This window comes from Bidens hawaiensis, unplaced genomic scaffold, assembly GCF_021521415.1.
Source record: "Bidens hawaiensis isolate Kalapana, Puna unplaced genomic scaffold, B.hawaiensis_p1.1 tig00009162_1, whole genome shotgun sequence".
NCBI classification, from domain to species: Eukaryota; Viridiplantae; Streptophyta; class Magnoliopsida; order Asterales; family Asteraceae; genus Bidens; species Bidens hawaiensis.
In genome coordinates this window covers 177,511-204,791 of record NW_027491676.1, presented here as the reverse complement: position 1 = coordinate 204,791, position 27,281 = coordinate 177,511, and the positions used below count along the sequence as shown (strand labels likewise).

Genomic DNA, 27,281 nt, shown 5'->3' with positions numbered 1-27,281 from the left:
ACAAGTATAATCATAACATAGAATTTCAAGTCTAAAGTAACACAAAAGCGTCAAATTTAACCAAGGGTATTCAACACCATTGTCTGGGAGAATACGTAATCCAAATAATCCTGATACAATATGCATTGGAGAGCGAAAGATATCTAAGGAAAAAAACAAAAATTGACGTGAGAGCTGATGGAACTTTTGGGGTTCAATGTTTGTTGTGTGCGGTGAGCAATGACCTGCAAGTTGATAGTCGGCATGTTAGTTGGTAGCTAATTACATGTTCAATAAAAGAGACAAACATGTAGTAGAAGTAGAATAACAAATGGGTTTTCCCATCAAAAGTTACCTATCGTGTAGGTTTCAGTTGCACGTGGGTAGGGTGGGGTGGGTGTGTCATTTGCCGATATTGATGTTTATGTATTGGAGCAACGATATGGTATTACGGAGAGCACCAAATTCTTCTTTGACCGCCCGAACACCGATCATGTCAGGTCCCTTGGAAGCGACGCATTGCACCGTTTTAGACTTCTATTATGGCAACACCTACACATAGCAAACTGAACGTCAGATTCTTGTTTGTATTTCCACATGCCACAGGCGTGACAGTAATGGGCCGGGCAGATCAATAATCCACCGGAGGCGACGCGAGTCAACAATTATTTGTGCATTTGCTAAATTACTTACCTTGACTTCTATTGTTCACATTGACTAATCAGATTAACTAAACATTCGGTTTACATGCTGGTAACCTAAGCTCCAAATTATGAAACATATTACAAAACATGTAATTTAAATGCATAGCAATTTTGCATATATTGCATCTAATTATTAACAGTTAAAAGTGCATAGCAATTTCACATAAAAGTTCAAGATTAGAAACCACAATATTGCACACAACCTACAATTAATTTTATTCGTATTGCAACTACATTGCATACATTTAACCATGCATTCTTACTAAATTACTGAGTTTACCAGATAGACTAAACATACCGATTTGTGAGTTTGACGGTGAGAAGTTGCAATTCTTGTCCAAAAGACGTTGAGTACACCCGTGGGACCTATTATGACAGTTGCATATACATGGAAATGCATAAATTAGTTTAAAGTTCAAACTACTTAGGCTAATCGTGGTTATTAATAAAACTACATGAAGGAAGTTTCATAACTGACATTAACCGATTGCATGAGAATCCCCAAACATAGCTAGGAAAAATAACTAGTACTTATACATTCTAAGGAAAGCAAAACTGTGGCAATCTATGGGCAAAAAAAAGTATCATTCTTGATATAATTGTATGTAGTATGCAAATTATTTAAAACAAAACTATTATACATTGGTTTCACAGTAATCATAAATGTCATCAAGGGGTTGATTTGTAAGGTCCTACAGCACACAATTTATAAAGAAAGGTGAATGTTGACAGTAAAAAAGTCTAATTTATAAAAATAGGGTATGTATGCCTGATGTGTTAGTAACAGTCAATAAATATTAACTAAATTAAACAAGTAATAAAAACTAGACTTAAGACTCAACTAAGAAAAACACCGGCAAGTGTACCGATCAATTGTACTAAATCTAAGTAAGTCCGGAATATCGAACCCACAGAAATCTATAAATTACGTTAATTAGCTAATTAGACTCGACTTACGACACGGCTATTTATTATTAATGTTTTAAGGGGGTTTTTAAACTAATATTAAACTAAGAAAATAAATAAACAAGCAAACGAGAAACAAGAAATTAAACACAAGATTGAAACCAATAAGAGAAGGAATCTACCTAGGTAAGAATCCCATGCATCAACAATCATCAAGCAATGGTCAAATAACATGATTATGGAAACTGATTTCTAAACATATTCATCTAACAAACCCTAAAGACCCTTGACCGAATCAAACGAAATCCCAAAAAACAATTATTAGATTATTAAACAATCAGTATTATTGAACAATCATCAATTAGGGTTAATTAATAGTATCTAAAGCAAGCAATCTCACGAAACACTAAAACCTAGATAACTTGACAAGCTAACATGACATCATGAACATGGATCAACACAATAAGCAAGAACATTGTCACTATCTATCCTAGCATGCAATTGACCAAGACAGATGAATAACTCCTCACCTTACAGCTTTATCAAAACATTCAAAACCTTAACCAACTATCAACAAGCTTTTATGATCTAATGAGCCTATTCAATCACAATAATCAAAACACCAAGTAATGATTTAAACATAAACCCTAAATCCAAAGAACACAATCAAAAGATAAAAGATTTATGTGAAGCAATAGTTAATAATCAACCAAGATAATAAATACTTATACGCATCATGAAAACAAAACCATGTCTTTTACTATTAAATTAACAAAACCATAATCAAAACATATGTCCAAAGTAAGAATCAAGTCAACACATGTTCATGAAACCTAGGTAGACATGGAGTCTAGCCTAGAATCATTATTAGAAACAATCCTAACAAGTATTAAAAACAAAGAGGAAAGACATGAAAAATAATGAACAAGGAACGAAAGTTAGAGCGATAAAACCCTTTGCAATTGATCCTTGATCACCCGGATGAAAGAACTCTCGATCCTCCTTGGTTCCTAGCTTCAAATCACCTTCAAAACCTTTGTTTTCTCTCCAAAATCGACTGCCAAAGAGTCATCCTTCGGCTAGGTTTGCAAAAAGATGTTTAAATAATTAAAATCGGGCTTGGGATTGCAACTTTTGGTTGACCAGAAGGACTAGGCGCCGCGCGGCCCCTTTTTGGGCATGCCTTGGCGCGGCGCGACGCCCTTCAGGTAGGGTTTTCGGAATTTTGTTGTTATTTATTGCTTGTTCATGTTAGATCTCTTCCTTGACTCTCAAGTAACGCTTAGAACCTTCTAGACCTTCTTTTTCTTGACTTCAAAACCATCATCTACATGAAAATAAATCAAAACTCGTAAGTGAAGTAATCATGTAACAAATGATAAGCAAAACGAGCATAAACTTCACATGAAAAGATAGAAAGAATTAAGTTTAACATGCAAGACACTAAACGATTAAAAACATGAAAACATATAATAAACTTGACTCAAAACCTAAAATAATAAAAGATAACCAAAACACGAACTAAAACAAACTCGAAACATTAAATAAAAAAAACTTTACAAGGGATTCGAGATGTATAAATAGACGTATATCAAATATCCCCACACTTACTCTTTTTTCGTCCATGAAAAAGTCTTATGCAGTTGGTTCAAAATCGGAAAATTCAATCTTACAAACATATAGGTTAATTTTTAAAGCTTAGAAAAACGCAAAAACCAAGATCACCGATATTGTTTTCCACTTAAACCCATACCTTAATCTTTACCGGGACAAATAAGATCTGACAATAATATTACTCAGTGGTTTACGCAATTAAGACCCGCTTATTTTCAGCTTTTACCGGACCAGACCACCGCAACTTGACTTAAACCTCAAAATTAGCAGATTTAAACTTTTGTTGCTCTATTTTTTATCATGAATAGTTAAGACGATCAAGGGTATTGTTTATCCACCTAAGCTTAAGCATCAAAGTCTACCAAGCAGCCATTAGATATGATTAAGGTTCAATTAATTTATAGCTAGTGTTCCCCACAACATGACATACCCCCGTTATCAAGCAATACACCGAACCATTACCATAGTTGAGTATGCAAAATTTCATCTGTAGGGCTTACATTTGGCGTGTCCCTTGTGGTCCGTTTCTTAATGGTAATGAGACGCGAGCAAGGGGACCCCTCATGGCTAATAGCGTGGATGATCATGTCTGTAGTGTATTTGTAATTTTGTACTTTTTGTGATCATGTTTAAAGACTTATGTGGCAGATAACTGCGGGTTTGCTCCTTTTTAGCTTTATTTTAAATATTCACAACCCCTTTTGGAATTGTGAATACCCAGATGAATAGTCGGCATACAGACCCATGGTCTCCGGACCCGGTGCATCCCATCAATACAAGATTTAAGGTTATAAAACCATACGCCAATGATGTGTAAAACACTAAAACTAGCAGTTTAGATTTATATCACAGGTTACACGGCATACTCTAACGTTAAACCTACCCAAGCATCATATGATAACGTATTCAAATTTTTTTAAACTTTATAATATTTTCACTTTTTCATACCAAGAATTGAGGCTTGAGTATGGCCCGACCTTTCATTACTTATTTTCTTCGGACAAAGCGCTTTACCCACAAGAGATTTCCGACCCTTTTTTTTTATCAAATTGCACTTTCATTTTCAAGGCTGAGCCTACCGACACATCCCGAGTTAAGTGCGTTTTATTTTATTTATCTCATATTATTAGTAGTTTGAAAAACCAATTTCTGATAAATATCATCATCTCCCACTTTAACGCAAAAAAACTAGATTCAAGGGACATTTTTTTAAACATTTTTCAATTTTTTTTAAACATAAACTCAATTTAAAGGACGACTCAAATATCCTATCCCCACACTTAAATTTTGCATTGTCCTCAATGCAAGGATAATGACGACTTAAAATTAAAATTAAAAATAAAGTCGGACTACAAAAAACTAAAACCTAAAAATAAGAAAAAACAAAAGCAAAAAAGAAGTTAACAAGCTAAATAATGGAAAAGACTTAGCTGGTAATATACGCATGAAATATGATGCCAAAGTTTTCTTCCATGAATGCCCTCCACTACGAAGGCGCTCAACAAATGGTAACTCCTTCTCTCACGAACGTAAGCGGCAAAAATTCAACAAATAATATCTAAAAATGTATCTTATCATAATGATATATATTATGCAATTAAAGTGCTTTCATCAACCGAAAAATAACACATGAATAATTAGCAACAAATAATAATAAATATAAAGTATACAGCTCAGCTGCAACTCCATCCCCACACTTGTCTTTTTCAATATACTCTTCCTTGGGGATTGCCTCTCTAGCTCAAAAAATCTTCAAACTAACAAAAATTAAAAACACAAAACAAAGACGAACTACAAAAATTACCTTAGCGACTCGATGACTTATAACAAGACTCCGACAACTAGACTTAAAAACATGACTCGAAATACAAAATTGAAAACAAAGAATCACACCCGAATGATAAAACAGGGAATTGGTGAAATTGGTGTAAAATGGTGAAATAATGAAAAAATAAAAAATTTCGGATGTGGCTGGCAAAGCAAGCCGCGCCGCGCGGCCCCCTTGGCTAATTCTGGTCGCGCGACGCTAGGCATCGCTATAGGTTAATTTTTTTTCTTTCTTCTTCGCGTCGCGCGGCCACAAAAGAATACCCCCGTCACGCGCGCGACGGGGTGTTTTGAAAGAAAGTTTTTTACGTTTTTGTCAATCTTTTTTGCCTTAGAAAAATTTTAGAAAAACATCAACTCCTTTTTTGTGCCATTTTATGTTATTTTGACGTGTAAAACTTACATGGCACCTCTTGAATTCTAGTAAATTCCTCTCTCTATGATGGTGATGATTCCTTGAAACGACTCGACGACGCAAACAAAAACTAAGAAAAACTAACGTTAGTGACTAAAAGAAAATAAAAATAAAAGGAAAGAAATTATACAAACTCTACACTTGAGTTTTCACTCAAGTACCCATGCTATGAGAATCACGTGACGGACCGAGTGGAGCTTCCTCCACCTCGGTAGAACTCCGATGCCCTCAAAGATACCGAATCACGATCCGACCATCCATCAACCTTTGTGTTCTTCTTTCTAACTCCACGAACCCTTTCAATCTTTCGCTTACCACCTCCTCTTTCTCCAACACACTTAACCATTACCCGAGAACTAGAAACCTCTCGCTCCTTTTTCACACTAATACTCACCGAACGGGAATTGTCAATATGTGGATCCATGCCCGAGATAATGATTCAATCTAGTAAACTGGGTGGCATGGATCAATGAGACCGTCTTGACCACTCGGATGTCTCATGGACTTCACCAAATAAGTAGCACTATCATCACCGGCTCTAAGAGTTATCTTACCTTCAAACACATCAATGACCGCTCTAGCGGTACGTAAGAATGGACGACCCAAAATGATAGGAACTCTTTCGTCGGCCTTCATATCCAAAACAACAAAATCAACGGAGAAAACCAAATTATCAACCTTAACAAGTAAATTCTCCACGACACCCCTTGGATACTTAACGGAACGATCGGCTAAAGACAACGTCATACGAGTAGGGGTGAGCTCTCCTAGGTCTAGCTTTTCATACAAAGAATATGACATGAGGTTTATACTAGCTCCAAGATCGGCCAATGCTTGACACGTCGTATCACTTCCGAAAAGACATGAATGGTAAAAACACCGGGGTCGGGTAATTTCTTCGGTACTTTAGTGAGAACTACTGCAGAACACTCTCCATTAAGTGGTACAGTCGAAAGCTCCTCCAACTCATCCTTTCTTTTAAGAAGTTCTTTAAAAAATTTGGCATATTTAGGCATATGCTGAAGAACTTCGACGAACGGGAGGTTGAAATTCAATTGGCTAAATATGTTGAGAAAATGCCCGTAATCTTTTGTGTACCTTTGATTCTTTAAACCGGCCTGATATGAGACATAAGCAGGGTTAATGATGTGTGGTGGTGGCCGAACTCCAACCGGCTTCTTCTCGGTGTTTTTCTCAACTTGCGGCTCTATAATTGGTGTTGTACCTTGTGACTTACCCGGAGCTTCTACCTCTATCTCCTTATCTACCAACTCATCGTCCCCATCTTTCTCAATTTCTCTACTAACTACCTCCGGACCGAAAACCCTACCACTACGAGTGGAGATGGCTTTCAATTGAGCAGCCGGATTAGTTTGAGGAATACCCGAAAACTGACCTGTGGGCCTTTCTTCTAAACGACGAGCAATGTCACCAACAATCCTTTGAATATCGAGAATAGAAGATTGTGGATTCTTGAAGAGCAAATCATGTTCGGCAAACGTTTTCTGTGTAACTTGATCTCTCTCCAAGATTTGCTTCATCATCTCTTCCAAACGCCCAATTCCACCGTTCGAATCATGCACATTATTTTGAACATTAGTACCATCGGTGTTATTATTAAAATACTGACATTGTGCTGGAGCATAAGAATTTTGAAATCCGGGTGGTGCACCCGACGGACGCCAATTAGCATTGTTCTGGTTCGGGTTCTTATAAGTGTTCCAACTCTGATAATTGTTGGGAAACCTATTCTGACCAACAAAAAAATTGACATGTTGATTCATCACTTGGCACTCCAACGTGCCATGTCCACCCCTACAAAACTCACACCTATCCACCTTAGCCTTCAGCTCCTTAACCTCTATAGTTAGTGATTCCTAGGGGTGTTAAAGAAATCCGAAATCTGAAAAAAACCGAAATCCGAATCTAAACCGAAACCCAAATAAACCGATCCGAATTCTTATTCGGATATTCGGATCGGATCAATCCAAATATTCGAATAACAAATTCGGATATGGAATTTGAAAAAATTCAGATTGTTCGAATTATTCGGATATTCGTTTAATCCGAATAAAAACATATTTCAGTGGTATTTTCCGGTTTGGTATATTTATTAGACTATTATTTGAAGTTTAAACTTTAAATTTGTATTAAGAGTAATTCGTATTTTTCGGTTTGTGTTGAGTCAAAGATTTGACCAAAATGAAGTATATGGAAGATTGGAATCTTCTCAACCTCCTCAGAATTCGCTAAGTATAGATCCGGGCACAATTAGACCTCCGAGCAAGCTTTTACTTAGCCGGGTACGATATTTTGTCTATCGGACAAGGTTATCTTCAAGAAGTCTTCTTTAGTGGATATCCGAGAAGGGTTTGCAAATTATTTTATTGCCGGGCAAGGTTCACTAATTTATGTAAATCTGGGCATGGTTCACTTTATCAAGCAAGTCTGTTCTTCATAGCCAAGCAAAGTTCACTCCCGATTAAGCTTTTGGCTAACCAAGCTCTGAAGCCAAGTATTTGGAAGACCGGGCAAGGTATTTATTAATAATCGTAGGTTGAGTATGCTTGATGATTTAGATGAATATCTTTAAGTAAAATCAGGCAAGGTTCAGCTCAAGCAAGGAACAGTACTCCCGAGTACACTTTGCTAATAAGTTATTTTATAGCAAAGAGTTGAAATGGACCATTGAAGAACAAGGTTGCTCATAAGGGTTTGTCGGGCAAAGTCTGGCAAAGTCAAGAAGACTGAAGTCTACCCGGTTAGTATTTTACTTGGTAAAATACTCTTCAAGTAAAGTCTACCCGGAAACTGATCCCGAGCACACTTCTATGTTACCAAGTTATGAAGGATGGCAGAGTACATAGCCTACTCGGAGAATTAAGATTGATGCAAAGCCTACCCGGAAGACTTGATTTACACTTAGGTTATTTTGAATATCTAATTTGAATATGTACGTTGTATTTAGGGTTTCTAGAAGGAATGACAGTTGTCCTAGGGTGGCAGGCCTATAAATAGAATGTTTTAGGGCACGCCGCCATGACGGACAAGGCAAACAGACACATTTATTAAGAAAAGAATATTGTGTGTGTGACGGATGTCTTAGTACGGATAAACCTTCAAGAAACCCTAAATTGATTATCCAATTTGTATGATTGATATTATATAAATAGAAATCTTTTGAGTGAACCTTGTTGGTGTTTATTACCATTGAATACTGATTAAGCAACCGTATGTTTGTTATTGATTCCCCCTTTAACAAATGGATATCTTTCTAAATATAGCAACCCGTCATTAACTCCCTTGTCGACACATCTATTTGTGTGAGTTATGACATGATTAAGTAAGATCCAGCTGAAAATCAGGGACCAGACAAGTGGTATCAGAGCTTGTTATTGCTATTTTGGAAAGATTGTTGCTGATTGAAGATTTGAAGAAGAATTACGTAAGCAGGCCACTGTTACATTTAAAAGTGACATCAGCAGCACTGTTCCTCATTTTTCTTCCAGATCTACAATCTACCGGTGTTTTCTATTACTTGTTTTGATTAAAGTTTCAATATTTATATATAAATATTGTTCTTATCGCATCAGACACCTCAGATCTGAACAATCAGTTTTCATATCTGATTATTTTCGAACTCTGTTTTTACAAAGAAACTACTTTTGATTTCTTAAAATGTCTGGTTACGAAGAACAAGAAGTTTTCCCCAAAAAATTCCTAGACTGTATGGACATGAAATTTCACAAAATGGAAGGTCTTGTTTGAAGCAGCCATTTGCTACAATGATGTTGATATGTTGAACTCCATCAGGAATGGTCCACAAGCCACTGCTGAAGAAGGTGCAAATCTGGCAACAACTTCTGCTGTGAGAGAAAGGATGAGGAAAGTAGATGACAAGGCTTTAGCTATGTCGAAGCTAGGTCTGTCTTGGGAAATACTTACCACGGTTGCACATAATCCCAATGCTAAGACAATGTATGACGCAATACTTGAAATGTTTGAGGGAAATGTTGAGCTCAAAAACATCAAGAAGCAAAGATTGAAGCAGCAGCTAGAAAGATTTAAGTATTAAGATGGAGAAAGGTTGAAGTCCATCCTTGAAAGGTTTTTGGGGATAGTGAATGATCTAAGAACCACTGACTATGTCATGACTGACTTTGAACTTAATACCAAGCTGCTCAACTCTATGCCAAAAGAATGGTACACTGCCTGCAAATTCGTCCTTCAAAAGCACAACTTCAATGACTTGAAATTGGATGATGTAGTGTGCTTTCTTCAAGCTTTAGAAATAGAGATGATAGAGAATGAGATGATTAAGGAGGAAAGACCCTGCTTCAATGTTTCAAATGCATTGATTGCACCTATGAGTAATTTGATTACCAAGAATCAACAGCAGATTCCTATCATTGAGGAAGCAGTTGAGCACAATGCTGATACTCCAAAGTCTTTCATTGGTGGTAGCACTAGTAATCAAGGAAATCAGCAGAGGTTCAATATGCAACTGATTGATGACACTGATTCTACCTCAATGGCAAGCGGGAATTTACCTCACTCTAGTGGTGGAAACAGTCAAGGCAATGAAACACAGGCCTTGCTCTCTATGTTTACAGAGTCATATAATGCATTTGTTGCAAAGAACATAATTCACACTAGTGTAGTACAAGATGATCTTGAGTAGATAGATGCAGATGATTTGGAGGACATGGATTTGAAGTGGCAAGCAGCTATGTTGGCTCTTAGAAGCAAGAGGCTTTACAACAGGACTGGTAGGTCACTCCTATCAGGTCCAAATGAAAGAATTGGTTTTGACAAGTCAAAGGCCTTTTGCTATAATTGCCAATAGCCTGGTCATTTTGCAAGAGAATGCAATATGCCAAGAAATTTCCAAGTAAACCAATTTCAGAACCAACCAAGAAATCAGCAGCCTCAATATCAACAATAACCTCAATATCAGCAGAGACCCAACACCAACAACTTCAACAACAACTTCAACAACAATCCCAACTATAATCCCAACTTCAACAACTTCCAACCTCAAATGAACAATCATGATCAAGGAGTGCCTTAGAATCAAGGTTTTCAGAGAAACAACAACCAAAACCTTCAAAATGTTCAAAACAACACTGTTCCAGCCAACCAAAACCAGATCAGAAATCAAGGAAATGTTGCTGTAACAACACAACATGAGGGTAACTTTGATTGGAGCAATCATGAAGAAGATATTGCAGATGATATCAAGAAGGAAAATGTGGCATTCATGGCCATATTTGAGAAAGAAACTGGATCATCATCTCAGGTACATTCTGATCCTACTATTGATTTAACTAAAGTTATCAATGAACTAAAAATGAAAGTAGGCAAGCTGGTAAGTGAGTGTTTTAAGAAACAAAGTATCATCTATGCATATGAGGCAAGTGAACTAGTGAGTGAAGAGAGAATGAAAAGTTTGGAAGAAAACTATGTAAACAGTTACAGAGCTCAGAAAAGATTCACAACTGAAATTGATGGGTTGAAGAAAATGATTATAGAAGAGAAGGTGCTGAACACAAAACTGCATGCTGATAATGAATTCTTGAAGAACTTGGTCTCCACTGGAAATATTTGTGAAATTCTAAACCAAGTTAAGGAAGAACACAAGTACAAAGCAGTACCACCACCTTTCAACAACAACTTTATGCCAAAAGTTGATAAAGAGAAAAGAAATGCATATCTACAACAATTCAAATATGTCTTTCAAGACAAAGAAGAACTTGTGGATTTGTACAAGAATGCTGGGGTAAGTGAAGAAGGAGAGTTTGTTGTGAAGAAAGAGTTGAAAGAAGAAAAATCAATTGGAGTTCAAGTCTCTGAAGATGACCTTGAGTCAATTGATTTGAATCAAGATGACTTGAGTGATTTAAGCGATCAAATCACTGAAGAGGAAATTAAAGCTGCTGAAAGAGGAAGAAGATTCAAGAAGCCATAATCCATTGACAAACTTCCAAAGTATCCACCTGTCACATCAAGAATGAAGAAACAGAATGAAAGAACAAAGAGAGAACATGTCTCTTTTGACATTTGTGAAAGAAAGAAGGTAAATTACAATGCTGTAAGGCCTCCAAGCCAAGAAGTATTGGAAAAGATAAAGCAGATTAACAAGAAAAAGGTGAAAGAAGATGTGAATGTTGAAAACTTTATCCCTGTTTATCCTATTTTCTCTAATCATGTAGTTCTTGATATTGGAGAAGTGGAAACTATGGAAGAATATGAGAAGAGACAATCAAGATTTAGAGAAAATCAGGATGAAGAAGCACTGAATATGGAATAAATTGTGTTTATAAAGAGCAAGACTGAAAGACAAGACATCAAGATTGAGGAATTTGTCCCTTTCTTAATCAACTTTGATAGTCTAAAGAACAAGAAGACCATTGGAGTCAAAGAACCAAGATCAAGTGAAAGATTCAAGAAAGAAAAGGAACATGAGAAATATAAAGGAAAGGTTTGGTGCAAAAAGTGTGATGAGTATGGTCATCATACTGTAACACCCCGTAACCGCAGTGGAAACGTAAACGGGGCGCAACAGACACCTCTGATATCAACCACATTGTTTATAAAGAAAACTGAATACATTAATATACTTCAAATTACATTATCTCATATTTCGTTACCGTCTAGGTGATACACACATCATACAATACGATACATAATTCTATTTAATCTAACGTATCAAAACATCCTGCACGCAAATCTTACACACATCAAGCACTTAGCACGTAAGCAATCACTTCATCTTAATTGTACCTGAAAAGCATGTAAGAAAACGGGTCAACTACGAATAGTTGGTGAGTTTCACAATTTGAGTAAACCATGATAAATCCATATCATAATATAATATTATCAATGTAATTATGCTGAGCCCACAAGTGAAACCTCTGACTATCCACATACAACCCCGTGGCATACTCCGCCCACGAACCTGCCCCAAACCGCTATGTCTAACATTACATAGCAAAATATATATAACAACAAAATAGACATGTGCAACTGGCTGGGAAACATCAGCAAATCCATGCCGGACCAGTTGGGTTTGTCAGACCAATAGTACTATCCACACTCTACCGGCTTTCAGTTAATCATTCGTGTTCCGGGGCCTTAGAATGTTAGCAACTCAGACAATTACCATCTTAGTACATTTCCGTACGATTCCCGTACAATAAAATATATATAATTCTACGCAAATCCATGCGTTCAGTATGTACTTAAACATTTCATTAGTAACATGCTTCCGCCCCGAGAAAATATTTAAAAACAATTTAGAAAAAGGGGCTCGTGAAACTCACCTTAGCACATCCAAGCAGGTAACAACAATCATTATCAGTTAACACGTCCAATCTGTAATACGATCCCTACGATCGTTACTATACACTCATTATTAATATAACTTTAACCGTGTTAACCGGTACATCTAGGGACACTGTTAACCCAGTACTGTAACCGTTCCGGGGGCAATGTTAACCCAGAAACACTTCTCCGGACTCAGATTGTGATATCGTTTAGAGTTCACTAGTCAAAATCACTATTAGTCGTTTTTCCCGTTTTGCGTGCCTAGCACGGTTATCCGTTTTTACGTTTAAAAAAAAATGAGTTTGGTCACACACGACCCGAAAATAGTTGTTGACTGATAATTTAATTAAAGTTGTGAATTTAGAGCTCGGTTTAGACGCCCCGATTGGCCGCGGGACCCGTTTCCGCCTTTAGTGCACCGGAAACTGTTAAATCGTTTAAAATTACCCAAATCATCCAAATTATTTTCGGATGATTCATTTTTACTTGTTTCACTCAATTATAGGAAAATAGTTCATTTTTAGGGTTTTTATACACCAGTCAGTTCGTCTACCCGAACTTTGCTGGTTTACGCGTTTTATATTATAAAAGTTCACTTTTATTCCAAATAAATATCCGTTAATCCTCGGATCTTGAGATTTTGCACAAATAACATTTTGATAGTGGGGAAATTTATAAAAATATTTCCAGAATTAATTTTTATATTTAAAATTCATTTATCTATTTTTAAACACCATTTAAACACTAAATATGTCGTAAATACCAAACGACCTTAGAAAAATCCCAAATTTTTCCTGGATGTCCCCTGCCATCCACATAGTCCCCTGTAATTTTTATAGAACCAAAATCTTTTTTTACATGCCATTTTCACTAAAACCAAGCTAGAAAACTCTAGAACTCGTTTAACCGAAAAGCCTACTTAGACTTCTCCAACTGACCTAAAATTTTGTGTGTGACTTTTAAATGATATAAAAAGCTTATCTGCAATTTTCCAGAACTGTTCATGATATTTAACTATTTTTCACCATTTTTAGCCAAAACCGAGCATTAAATTCACCAAATATTCATCCTTTGTCCAAAAATTACCAAAAATTTACAGAACTCATATTTTCATGTATTTAACACCTCTGTAAAATTTCATGACTTAACTCTAAACCATCAACAATCTGTCCAAGAACTCCAAAACCGAACATAAACCGAATATACCTTTCGTTTTCCGCCACTACAAGCTACAAAATCGTCTTTCCGCCTTATCTACCACTAAATACAGAACCTACAACCAACATACCACAATACCAAGCAAGTTACACTCACGATCAAGCCTCTTACACTATAGTTTCGGTTATTGTTTCAAAACTAAAGTTTAAACCGTAAAAATTCGTTTTTGGTTCGTTTAACTCCTTTCTTGGACCAAGATCCCTTGTATAACCCGTATACATCACTTGATCATGCAAGAATCGGTTTTCATCTTTGAAACCTCATTTTCTTGCAAATAAACTCAAGAAACGAAGATGGAAACGTGATTAACTCGATTCTTTACCTTGTTTTCTTGCTACAAAATCTCGGTTTTGGATCATGAAGTTGAGAGGAGATGAATAATGTTGGAGTGTTTGATGAGAAAAAGAAAATGAAGGGCTAGGGGATGTATCCCCATCCGATCGGAACTCTTAGGGGGGGTGGGGTGGGGCCCACCTCTCCAATCCTAGCCACACAATTGGATTTCTGTAATCCGGATAATGTTTTGGATAATCTGGTTCAGTTCGTTTTTCGATTAAATGTTCAATTTGGCTTAAAACGAGGCTAAAACGGTCGTTTTCGGCTTAAAAATGAAATTTATATAAAACCACTTTAAGAAACTTAAACCATGACTTCCATTAACTTAAAACACCATGTTATTAATAACTGCGCATCTTTTTCGGCTTGATCGATTGTCTCATGGTCGGTTTGGTATTAAAGGTTTCGTTTAACGCACCGACGTACCATTAAATCGAAATTCTTTTTCTGTGCCGTACTTTACTTATCCCGAAGCATTAATGCTTCGTAAAATCACTAAATATTATAGATATCGTCTATAATTGAACCCTCGATTCGTTTGGGTTTCAATAACTATCGATCGATTAATCGCCTTTTCAATACGATGAATTATATATTTACGTACAATCAATACAGTGAACCATGTATTCTCGTATAATAACTATGGTAATTCATGTACCCGACATTAAATATGACGTAACTATTGTCTACCGGTTAGGATATACCGAGTTTCTTCGGAATTGTTACATTCTCCCCCCGTTAAGAAATTTCGTCCTCGAAATTTTACACGCCCACTATCCCCTTCCGAGAGAAAGGTGGGGGGTTTTTCCTTCAGAATTCACCCTCGCGTTACCAGGTATAATCTGGTCCTCGCTGTGAATTCCACTTAATCTTAATCAATAGCGCTTGGTATGTCCAAACTGTTTAGTTTTCCCGTCTACTATCTCTACGGAATTATTTATGATATCAAGTATATCTTCTATGAGTACCTCCATTACTAGTACTTTCGTTGCCTCATCGCTTAGGTACTTTTCAATCCGTATACATGGCAAAACATCATGTATAATACTTAGCCCCTGGAGTACTCTAATCGACAAACTAAATGACCAATCCTGGCGATAGTCTCATGAGGTCCAATATATTAAGGAGCTATTTTTGGTTTTGCCAAACCTCATATCACCTCTCTAAGGTGATGCCTTAAAATGCCTTGTCACCTCTTTCCCATGACAATGGTTTCCTTTGAATGTTGGCATAAATCCTTTGCCAATCTCGCGCTGCTTTCAACTTATCTTAAATATTATAAATCCGATTGGTTGTTTCTCGAATCAATTCAAATCTTATGGTTCGATTGACGCCCATTTTCACTTTAACAAATTGGTGATAACTACTTCACCCATAGAAAGCTTCAAGCTCTCGATGCTTCCTTCCCCGCCTTCCAATAATGGAAGTAGGATGACTATTTTGATCCGAGATAATTGAAAATGGTACTCCACGACGAGATACCATTTCACCATCATGCATTTGGACGAGAATTCGTTGTGGTAATCGTCATGGATTGGGATGAAATGCGAGGATTGATTAATCGATCCGCGATTACCCAATTTACACCATGCCTTTGATATATCTTGGGAATTTGCGTCCCGAAATCCATTGTAATTTATTCCCACTATCATTGGCGAATTTTCTGTCGTTGTGGCGTTCCCTAGGGTTTTCGGTATGCAGCCTTATCTCTTGCATAACATAAATATTCACCCACATACGTAACCATATCTTTCTCCAAACTCGGCCATTAATAAAATCCTTTCAGATATTCGTATCATCAATAGTCTAATCCGATCCCGGATGTATGGAATATTTCGATCTATGCGCTTCGTCCATGATTAATTCACGAAGGTCATGGAGGGTCGGGATCCAAACCCAATTTTTGAAATAGAGAATTTCGTCCACACGCTGTTCGAAATTCTTCTCGTTGCCGTAAAGTCCCTCCTTTTCCAATTGTTCCTCTTTCAACGCCTCACGTTGAGCGACTCGAATCAGGTCCGAAAGGTTCGACTGGACTATCATCCCCAGCGCTCGCACTCGCAATGGCTTAACCCGATCTTTCCTACTCAAGGCATCGGCTACGACGTTAGCCTTGCCGGGGTGATAACGGATGTCACAGTCATAATCGCTTAACAACTCGACCCATCTTCGATGAATATGAGACTGCGGTCTCTTATCATCTATAAAATTTGTACATTTGCGTCGCACAAAGGATTATGAGTTGGGTAATGCTAAAAATTCTTTAATAAACCGCTGATAGTCTCCGGCTAGTCCTAAAAATTGGCGCATTTCCTTTGGCGCATTGGGTGACTGCCAATTTTAATGGTTTCTATCTTACTCGGATCAGCGTGTATTCCTTGATGCTTTACAACATGCCCAAGGAATTATGCTTTCGGTATTCAAAATCACATTTCAAAAACTTCGCGTACAACTCCTCTTGCTTTAACACTTCCACAATTTTCCTTAACCGTCGTTCGTGCTCTTCTTTACGTTGCGAATATATCAAAATATCATCAATGAATGTTATGATAAATTTGTCTAAATAAAGTTTACAGACTCGGTTCATGAGTTCCATGAATGCTGCCGGCGCATTTGTTAGCCCGAAAGGCATAACTAAGAATTCATAATGGCCGTAGCGAGTCCGAAACGCTGTTGTTGCAACGTCCTCCTCTTGGATTTTTCATTTGGTGATAACTATATTTAAGACCAATTTTCTAAATATAAATCGCCCTTTGCAGTTGGTTAAACAGATCATTTACTTCGAAGAAGTGAATACCTATTCTTGATCGTCACTTTATTCAATTCTCCCTAATCAATACATATCCTAACACTTCCGTCCTTCATTTCCCAAATATCACTGGTGCACCCCATGGTGACCAACTAGGTCGTATGAACCCTTTATCCAACAATTCTTGTAACTGATTGGATAATTCTTGCATCTCGGACGATGCAAGTCGGTGGGGTGCTTTAGCAACAGGACCAGCTTGAGACATTAAATCGATTCTGAATTCGACCTGTCGGGTTGGCGGTAATCCAGGAAGTTCTTCTGGGAAAACTTGTGGAAATTCGCGTACCATCGAGATATCTTCTATATGTTTTCTTTTAAATACTTTAGCAATCGCGTTTGTTAAATACACCACGTCTTCTTGTCGTAAATATTATAACATCTCAAGATGAGATTAGAGTGGTAACATAATACCGTACACTTTTCTCTGTATCTAATAGCTTCATCGTCCGAAGGAGAGCTTCTAATCATCTTCTTTTCACATTTGATTTCAGCTTCATGTTGAGTTAGCCAATCCATGTTAACTATTACGTCAAAACTTCCTAACTTTACTGGTCGTAGGTCAATAAGGAAAGGTTAATCGTTCAGAATAATAGGACAATTCCGAACAATTTAGTTAACCATTAGGGGTTTACCGTTAGCGACTCTACAGTATAGGGTTCTATAGTTTCACTAATCGGTATCTTTCCAAATGATAGGAGGTTAACAGGAACTAACTTCTATCGACGACCGTAAAAATATCACTGAAGCCTATTGATTTAAAACTACAACATACTTAACACCACCTTTGGATCATGACGTGCTTTATTCGAATTACTCACAAAAGCACGGCTCCTTGCTTGATCAGAGGTTGATGCTTGCCATGAGGTTCGTCTTCCAACGACACCTTGGTTCAACTTTGGGCAATTTCTCTCGAAACGTTCTGTACTGCCACATTCATAGCAAGTACAACTGTTTGGTATAATTTGGTTTCTTTGGATGGATTGTTATTGAAGTTGTTAGGTTCGGAGTGGTTGTACACGAATGGGTTGGGGTTGCCGGTTCACATGGCTTCAATTGGTTCTACAATTGGGGCATTACGTCCATCTTTACCACACCTGTGGCCTACTATCACTCGACATTCTTCTTCCTACCGATAACCATATTTTCCACATTTAGGGAAGGACCCTTCATGCGGTTCATGTTTTCACACCAGAACTAGTCTTAGTATAATTCTGGGTTGTAGGACATACCTACTTATTCAAAAGCCCATCTTGCCCTATACCTTTATCATTTCTTTTCTTTAACACTCGACGTCTCACCTAACGTCCTTCCAGTCCGCTTCCCATAGAGTCAAATATATCAATGCTGGCTTGTGACACAACCCTTCCAAAGGTTGTATATTTTACAGGATTGACTATACTCCTTATCAATGGAGTTAGTCCCCAATATAGCGCTCACTTCGCTTAGTTTCAGAAGTAATTAGCCATGTTACCAGACATGGCAATTCCTTCAAACGATTAGCGCGTTCTGAGTGATCAGCACACAATATTTCTATCTTCCATAGCTCAGTTTCCAATCTCTGAACTTAATTACTTGAATAAAAGTGTTCTAGCCCAAGAATTTTAAATTCCGACCATATCATCTGAGTAATAATTTTCTAACTATAATTTTGTACCATCGTGTTCCCTCACGATACAACATAATCTACCAACATATCCGTAGCGTATTTCACTACACAATGTTCTAGACTCTTGCCAATATCCTTAACCATTTCGATCTTTTCTATCCACTCGCTAATCTATTCCTCCCTTTACCATCAGTAAACATTAATTATTTCCTTAACACAACCAACAAACATATCCTTCATACCGGATCTAATTCATTACGACTACTATTCATGTTTAGTTTATAACTAATACTTGTAGTCATAATAGTATTCGATGGGACATTATCACTCTTAGTAATACCACTAAGAATGGAAATATTCATATTCATGTGATTGCTCGATCTATAATTCTGCGATCACATTTGCATCAACACTAGCAGTGATCTGTGATATGACATTCGGTATCATCATCTGCTATCTTTGAGCAATCAACTGAATCATATCAATCTCCATCATTGGAGTTACTCTTTTTATGTCATTCTGCCGTACCCATCCCGTACGCAGTAATCAATACTAATCTCACCGTATAACTCGTTACCAGCTCAATCACAACAGCAGGTACACATACACACCAAATATTATCATACATATTACACATACCAGTATCTAGTATATATGTCCCACAAATATAATAACATATGGACTTAACCTGACATCGGTTAACTTTTAAATATGTTTCATAACCCTTGTCACCAACTGACATATAGGTCTTTCTCAACAAAGATTAATATTTAATATGCTTGATTTCAATATCCTTCTGCATGTCAGCATAGCCGATACATGCTCACTGTGAGCACCAAACGATTACGTACCACGGAGTTATAATATCCATGTCTATTTGTATATCCGGTATACACGGTATACCACCTACGAACGAACAACCAACTATGCTATAATGATTCCAACACCTCTTTGTGTATGGGTAATCATTCTATTCGAGTATACACGGGTATAGGCATCTAACAGATGTAAGGTTAACATAGGGAGTTGCAAGGTTCAAGGTAATCGCGCAACATGGGTTGCCTTCAAATATTATCAATTACTATTATGGGAAACTCTATCACTTGCTCAGTCAATGTCCTCAGGCGTTCTAGGTTCGCTAAAATCGGTAATTCTCGATCTGGAGGTGGTCTGTCTCATATGTTTGTGAGTGAGAAATCCACATATATACTTCTATATATTATTTTTATCTGCTCATTTATTATCAAATTTATTATTATTATTATTATTTATTTTATTTTATTTTATTTTATTTATTTATTTATTTATTTTCCTTAATGGAATAAGAATAGGTTCAGGTACAGGTCCATCCGTACGTGAGGGTCGGCGGTTCGGGTGAACATAGGGGGTTATTAGGATATACGGTACCGGTGTTGGTAGGGTAAGGGATTTATCAATTTTGGTTGGGAGTGACGGTTACTAGATATTTCTGGTTAATGTCAAACGGGAGATCTAACTTGGTACTATCATAACTATGGCCCGATAAGTCAGGCTTATCATCAACCGATGCTCTAGAAATTTCAGCATCCTCGGTACTTTTTATTATTTCATCCCCTGGTTCCTTATCCGGGTCTTATTTCTCAATACACGTACCCACAAGATATGCACACACATATATATATACACATTAGCACGCATAAATAATATTATATACTTTACACATATGTTGCCATTTTTACCTATTAATGTTCCCCGTGACTTCCCCTGAATTCTCTCGTGCGGACAAGTCTGTTATTATGTTCCGGACCATAATAACTCACTTGTCCATCCAAGTTCATCCAGACCTCGTCACTATAACTTATTAGTTGATATTCAGGTCCTATAATACTTGAGCTACTGGTTATATTTTAGGTGTCTTTTAAATACATCCTAATTCTTTAAAACCACTTTAAGAAACTTAAACCATGACTTCCATTAACTTAAAACACCATGTTATTAATAACTGCGCATCTTTTTCGGCTTGATCGATTGTCTCTTGCTCGGTTTGGTATTAAAGGTTTCGTTTAACGCACCGACGTACCATTAAATCGAAATTCTTTTTCTGTGCCGTACTTTACTTATCCCGAAGCATTAATGCTTCGTAAAATCACTAAATATTATAGATACGTCTATAATTGAACCCTCGATTCGTTCGGGTTTCAATAACTATCGATCGATTAATCGCATTTTCAATACGATGAATTATATATTTACGTACAATCAATACAGTGAACCATGTATTCTCGTATAATTACTATGGTAATTCATGTACCCGGCATTAAATATGACGTAACTATTGTCTACCGGTTAGGGTATACCGGGTTTCGTCGGAATCGTTACACATACAGACTCTTGTAATGAAAGACTCAAATTCAAACCTTTTCATGTCCCAGATGAAACAAGGCATGGACAAGACTTTGCAGCATACAAAATGAAGTATGAAAAATACTTGGGTATGGGAAAGATTTGTGAAGAGGAGTTCTGAAGAATGAGAGAAAAAAGCAGTCAATGAAAGCCAAGAAACATGTGGATAAGCATGTTAAAAGGAGTAAATCTCCTGTGAAACATGTGAAAAATGTTAGAAAAGGCTCTCAACACTTGAGAATAATCACCAAAAAGGATACTCAATCTGTCAAATCTAATAGTTCTCAAGGATCATCAAGCAGTGTGAAGATAAGAAGAAAAGATGCATATCCTAGAAAGAAGCCAACAGAACTTACTGGTGATGAAAAGTATCTGATGAAACATGGATTTGAACCTGAAGGATTCCTTTGGAAACCTAAGACTGAAACCAAAGTTGAGACAGTTGCTGATGTAAGAGACTACTCTGAGAAGAAAGACTATGTGATAAAGGAGCATGCCAATGATTTAGCAGAATACCAAAACTCAACCTCACTGGTTAAAACTCCAAGAGAGTGTGGTATGAAACAGACAATTCAGACAACTTAGAAGTCACCCATGAAGATCCTGACCCAACAACACTCACTTCCCAAGCTGTGTCTGAAACTGAATCCGATGAACTGCAAGTTGATAAGGCTTGCACTTCATCACTCAACTAATCAAACTTTTTCTTATGTGCAGGAACAGTCCACTCCTCTGAATGACATATGGTACATGGATAGTGGTTGTTCTAGGCACATGACTTGTGACAAGAGGTCTCTTGTCAATTATGAAGAAAAGTTTGAAGGTCCTGTAGCCTTTGGTAGTGATGAAAATGGTGGAAAGATTGTAGGGAAAGGAATCTTAACAAATGGAAAAGTTTCATTTGACAATGTGTTTCATGTTGAAGGTCTTCAGTATAATTGTCACACCCCGACTAGGTAGTTGCGGAAGCGTAATACGGGAATGTAACAGACAACACTGGTATCAACAACATTGTTTATAAGGAAATTCATAACTAATTTACATCATAATACATGGGTTGGTACTAAGTTTACAACTAGATGTGAAAAACACATAACCGGTTTACGAGCTTCTTATATAGTATTACATCTGCGTCTATTCACAGCTATTCAACTTTCTTCCTAACACCAAGCATGTAAGCAAATCATTCCACTTTTGCTTTACCTGAAAAGCATGTTAAAACGGGTCAACTACGTCTAGTTGGTGAGTTTCAAGTTTCACGAGTATCAATGAAATCAGTTCACGAGTTCGTAAAGTTTACAGTGTGAATGTATGTATGTCTGTGTATGATGTATTATACTAAGCCACAAGTGAAACCGAAACGAGCTATACTGCATGGCCTCTCCTGCCCATGCACTCCTGTTGGCATTTAACAGCCAATTTGCCCCATGTATGTACTATGTCTAACACCACATAGCAGTATGTAAATATATAATGACAATGTGCAACTGGTTTTTACATATGTTCCGGCTTACCCCACCGGCTCTGTCACAGTTGGGTTTGTCAAACCGATAGTACTATCCACACGCCACCGGCACGAAGTTAATCACTTGTGTTTGTGGGGACTTGTCAAGTGTTAGTACTTAGATAATCCACATCATCACACGTTTTCAAGTATAACAGTTTATGTAAACATGCTTTTCACCCCAAAAGTTCGTAACACAGTTTAGAAAGTGGGGGTCGTGAAACTCACCTTATCGTAGTTCGCACAGAAATTACGTGTCAGATAGTCAGATGTCTCGTTTATAGCCTGATTCCTATAAACGGTATCGTATCGTTAATACTAGTACAGTGTTCAAGCTAAGTCGGGCTGTATAGATAATCTGGGTATAGCTGTTAGGCCCAGAACATGACTATAGTCTTAGATTGTGACGTTGTATACTATGAAATGTTTAAAACTGGATTTGGCTCAGTTTCACCGTTTTCCGAGCCTAGCTCAGTTGATCGTTTATACGTTTCGGGATTAGGTAAGATCACACAAACTTAAGTAAATATATTGATTGATAAAATGATTTGATTTATGAAAGAATTTTAAGGTTTTGGTGTCTGGTTTGATCGCAGGGTTCGTTTCCGTTTTCATACGGGTTTGATTATACAAGAAGCGTACAATCCACCCGAATTGTCCGGAATTCTCGTAAAAAGTTCGTTTTTATCAATATCATTCAAAAATATGATAGTTGACCACTTTTGACATTTTGACATACCAGTCAGTCCGTTAAACACAAAACTGCCGGTTTCGTTAAAACAATTATAATTTAAATCTTTAATAAATCATAACTAATTATGTAATTACATATAAATTATGTAAATTTTTGTAAAAATACATTAAGACATGGAGAATTTTATAAAAATATTTCCAAAAATTTTATGATTATTTATTTATTTATAAAAATTCATTTAATAGGTTATAATCATGTAATAAATGGCCCGTTTATATCAAACGACCTCCGAAAAACCCAATAATTTTTAACAATGGTCTCAATGTGACTACATAGCCCCTGCAAAATTTCCAGAACCTAACTCTTTTGACAAAATGCCTTTTTGTGCGTTTTTCGGCTGTTAAAACTCGGTTCAACCATGGCTGCACAAACCATACTTAGACAATTCCAATGATTCCCAAACTTTACCAGTGATCTTACCATCCCATATCAAACTCCAAAGCCAAGTTTCATAATTTTTCAATATGTTTTGCTATTTTTCCCAAATAAACGCCCATAAACGGGAATAAATTCACCAAATATTCTCCGTTTATCGAAAAATTACCAAATTTGAACAGGCACTCATTTATATGATCCCTAATGTCCCTGCAAATTTTCACAAGCTAACAACAAGCACGTCACAACCTAATACTAAACAGCCCCTAAACGAGTATTACGGGTTTACCTTGTCGGTTTTCGATGAATTTTGCTAGCTTAAACGACTTTCCGGGTCTCGGGTTGCAAACTCAGTATATCTACATATCATATAACATCAAACCAAGCATAAATCATCCATGTAACAGCCTTGATAATTAGGGTTTCGGTTTTGGGTTCAAACCGAACTTTCTAACCGTAAAAACGTTGTATTCATGTTCTAATCCATGTTTTTGACCAAAAAAGTATATGTTCCAGGTTTGTAAACATGTTTAACATCAAAACATAATTTTACTTGATTTTTAGGGTTTTTGGATGGTTAAACATGTTTAACACTAATTAAAACATGTTTATATGTTAATCATATGGATCAAACTTTGTTAAAACTTGTTAGAATTGAATCTTACCTTAGGGTTTTTGAAAGAAGGTTGAGAGAACAGGGGCTGGAGCTGCTGGACTTGAAATATTTGTATGTTATAATGAATAAGATAGCTTAGGATGAAAGTTATAAAAAGGTGTGTGGTGTATAATTTTCTAGCCGATCGGAACTATGAAGGGCTCCTTAATGGGCTGTTTTGGCCCATTAAATTATGCATACAAGCCCAAACATGAAAAGCCCATTTTAAATTTAGTTCGGGTCCGGTTTTTCGCAAGAAAATTAATTCGGGTGTGAGAAATAACGTAAAAACGAGTGTTTTTCAGCTTATTTTTGTAAAATAAGAAAAACGTACTGACTCGTTGTAAAATTCCAAAATATTTTCACGGATGGCTTAGAACATGTCATATAAGTGTTTTATAAATCTTTTTCGGCTTAACGGATGCTACAATGCTTGTTTTGATATTAACGATTGCGTTTAAGCTTATAGCGTATCGATAAACGAAACCTTTTTCGTTTAAAGAGTTTTAAACGTACCGAGGCCTAAATATCAATATGTTAGCCTCTAAAACATATATATAACTCGTATATGACCCCTCAGTATGTATACGGGTCATAGTTAGTATCAGTCGGTTACTCGTTTAAACACTACGAATTAACCGATTTATCGTTTACTTGATACGTAATGAATATAGTGTACCCCGTTTTGTCATGAATGTCACATTCCCCCCCCGTTAAGAAATTTCGTCCCCGAAATTTAATGTGTTATCGGTTTTCTAGGGAACAGGTGTGGGTATTTCTTTCGGAATTCGTCCTTTCGTTCCCAAGTATATTCGGGTCCTTGTTTTGAATTTCACCGAACTTTTACCAATGAAATTTTGTTGTGTCGTAACTTTTTGGTTTTCCCGTCTACAATTTCTACCGGTTCCTCTACGAAGTTGAGTTTTTCGTTGATCTGAACATCTTCCAGTGGTACTATTGTCGTTTCATCAGTCAAACACTTTTTTAGATTCGATACATGAAACACGTCGTGAATAGTGCTCGGTTCTAAGGATAGTTTTAATCGATAAGCTACGGGACCAATTTTTGCAACAATCTCAAAAGGTCCGATGTATCTCGGGGCTAGTTTACCAGTCTTTCCAAATCTTATAACACCTTTCCATGGCGATACTTTTAAAAATACCTTATCACCTATTTCAAAAGATAACGGTTTTCTGCGAACATCGGCATAACTCTTTTGTCGGTCACGGGCAGCTTTCAATTTTTGTTTAACTTGGTGAATCTTATCGGTGGTTTCCTGAATTAAATCGGATCTTGAAATTTGAGTATCACCCACTTCTGTCCAACATAGTGGTGATCTACATTTTCGCCCGTATAGAGCTTCATAAGGTGCTGCTTGTATACTACTGTGATAACTGTTATTGTAAGAGAATTCAATGAGCGGGAGGTGTTGATCCCAATTCCCTTTGAAGTCCAGTACACAAGCATGAAGTAAATTTTCTAAGGTTTGGATGGTTCGTTCAGATTGACCATCGGTTTGAGGATGGTAAGCTGTACTTAAGTCGATTCGGGTTCCCAAGGCTTCTTGTACTGCTTGCTAGAAATGTGAAGTAAAGTGACTGTTTCGATCGGAAATGATCGAAAGAGGTACTCCGTGTCGAGATACTATTTCATCGATGTAAATTTGAGCGAGTTTTTCGGTGGTGTAGTTGTTACGGATGGGAATAAAGTGTGCGGATTTGGTTAACCGGTCCACAATTACCCAAATTGCGTTGTGTCCTCTGGAGGTTTTAGGAAGGTGTGTCACAAAGTCCATGGTAATTTGTTCCCATTTCCATTGTGGGATTTCGGGTTGTTGTAACATTCCCGAAGGTTTTTGATATTCCGCCTTTACCCTTGCACATGTTGCACATTTACTTACATACACGGCTATATCCTTTTTCATACCAGGCCACCAGTAAAATTCTTTGACATCCTTATACATCTTATCAGCACCTGGATGAATAGAATATTTGGATTTGTGTGTTTCATCAAGTATCATCTTTCGGAGTTTATGAAGTGTTGGAATCCAGACCCGGTTTTTGTAATAATATACTTCATCGGTTTTCTTCTCAAAATTCCTTTCATTTTCATGTAGTTCTTCTTTTTCTAGCTGATCTGCCTTCAAGGCCTCATCTTGTGCAACGCGAACTTGTTCGGTTAGGCTACTTTGAACAATCATTCCGAGTGCTCGTACCCGTAATGGTCTGATTCTGTCTTTTCGGCTTAAAGCATCAGCTACTACGTTAGCCTTACCCGGATGGTATTTAATCTCACAATCATAATCATTTAACAGTTCTACCCATCTCTTTTGTCTCATGTTTAGCTCTTTCTGATCAAATATGTGTTGTAAGCTTTTATGATCAGTATAGATGGTACATTTAGTGCCATACAAGTAATGTCTCCAAATCTTCAATGCAAAGATAACTGCTCCCAATTCCAAATCATGGGTCGTATAATTCTTTTCATGTACTTTTAATTGTCGGGAAGCATATGCTATTACTTTCTTTCTTTGCATCAGTACGCATCCTAAACCTTTACGAGATGCGTCACAATATACCACCAATTCATCAGTTCCTTCTGGAAGGCTTAATATTGGAGCCTCACATAACTTCTGTTTTAACATTTGGAAGGCTATTTCTTGTTCTTCTCCCCATTTATATGCTCGATCTTTTTGAGTTAGGAGGGTTATAGGTTGTGCAATACTTGAAAAGTTTTCAATGAATCTTCTATAATACCCGGCTAGTCCTAAGAATTGACGAATTTCTCTTGGTGACTTAGGCACTTGCCAATTCTTAATGGCCTCAATTTTACTTGGGTCTACTTGGATCCCTTGATGGTTCACAATGTGTC

At 37.0% G+C, this 27,281-nt stretch overlaps 1 protein-coding gene across 1 annotated transcript in view; it reads right to left on the bottom strand.

Annotated features, from left to right (window-relative positions):
• Nucleotides 1-594: 594 nt before the first annotated feature.
• LOC143531460 (tRNA ligase 1-like) overlaps nucleotides 595-27,281 on the bottom strand; it is a 71,313-nt gene continuing 44,626 nt past the window's right edge. The window contains exon 5 of the transcript XR_013135024.1: nucleotides 595-802. The gene's annotated coding sequence lies outside the window, so the exon portion shown is untranslated. The remainder of the gene's footprint in view (nucleotides 803-27,281) is intronic.